The sequence below is a fragment of the Schistocerca americana genome, chromosome 4 (genome assembly GCF_021461395.2).
Source record: "Schistocerca americana isolate TAMUIC-IGC-003095 chromosome 4, iqSchAmer2.1, whole genome shotgun sequence".
Lineage (NCBI taxonomy): Eukaryota > Metazoa > Arthropoda > Insecta > Orthoptera > Acrididae > Schistocerca > Schistocerca americana.
In genome coordinates, this window is record NC_060122.1 from 782,360,013 (window position 1) to 782,360,966 (window position 954).

Here is a 954-nt window from a genome sequence, read left to right on the forward strand (position 1 = left end):
AGAGGCTTACCAACAATCATTCTCCCCATGCACCATTCTTGAATGGAACAGGGAAGTGGGGGGAACATCAGTGGCACCAGAAGTACCATCCGACACACACTGTTAGATGGCCTGCAGACTACTGATGGTACATGTAGATGAACTAGCATCCAAGAGGACTGCTATATTTTATTGTGTTGCACTTTCTCCATGTTCCTATTTATGGTAAAATAATGACAAGAACAAAATTAACATTGTGGATCAGTGTATTGTCCCCACAAATTTACTTATAAGTTCTACTTAGAGACTTCATAATAAGGCTTATAAAATAAATTTGGGCAACATATTGAGAAATGAAAGTATGAATAAATATTGATAAAGTCTTCTCAGGTTGAGAGCCAAGTCAATGCGTCATTCTCAGGCAATATTTCAGCAAGTTTCTTACCTGCTATCTTCAGGTAAAGTGTCAGGTTCACGTCTCATCCAGATCTTTATTGTTGCTGGACCACAGGTTTCTCTGCATCCTCGATGCTGGTCAGACCAATCAGGCATGAGCAGAATCGATGCGGTGGGGCGTTGTGAGTGAAGCCGTGGGCACAGGGTCCTGGCATCTCCTCTCAGTGCGGCCTGTTTATTCCATCCACTGCCACCAACCTGGCTCCGCCAGTGCACTCACATCTTATCCTTGCTAATGTTGCTGAGTTGGAAGCCACTATCCCAGTTGACCAGGTTATCACTGTCCGTATCTCCACTGCCTCTTTAATAATAGAGTCCCAGAAACCTTTTGCTCTACACAGTCACTTGGTTTGTCCGGATTGAAATGTGTGTGCTTCACTGAGGCTGTGCTCCGCTACCACAGATTTTGCCCGAGCCCAACACTTCTCACATGTTCAGAGATGCGCTGTGTGATGCAATGCTTCATCTGTATGATACATTGTTTTCCACTTTTGCAAGAAATGCTGTAGACACCCGGTG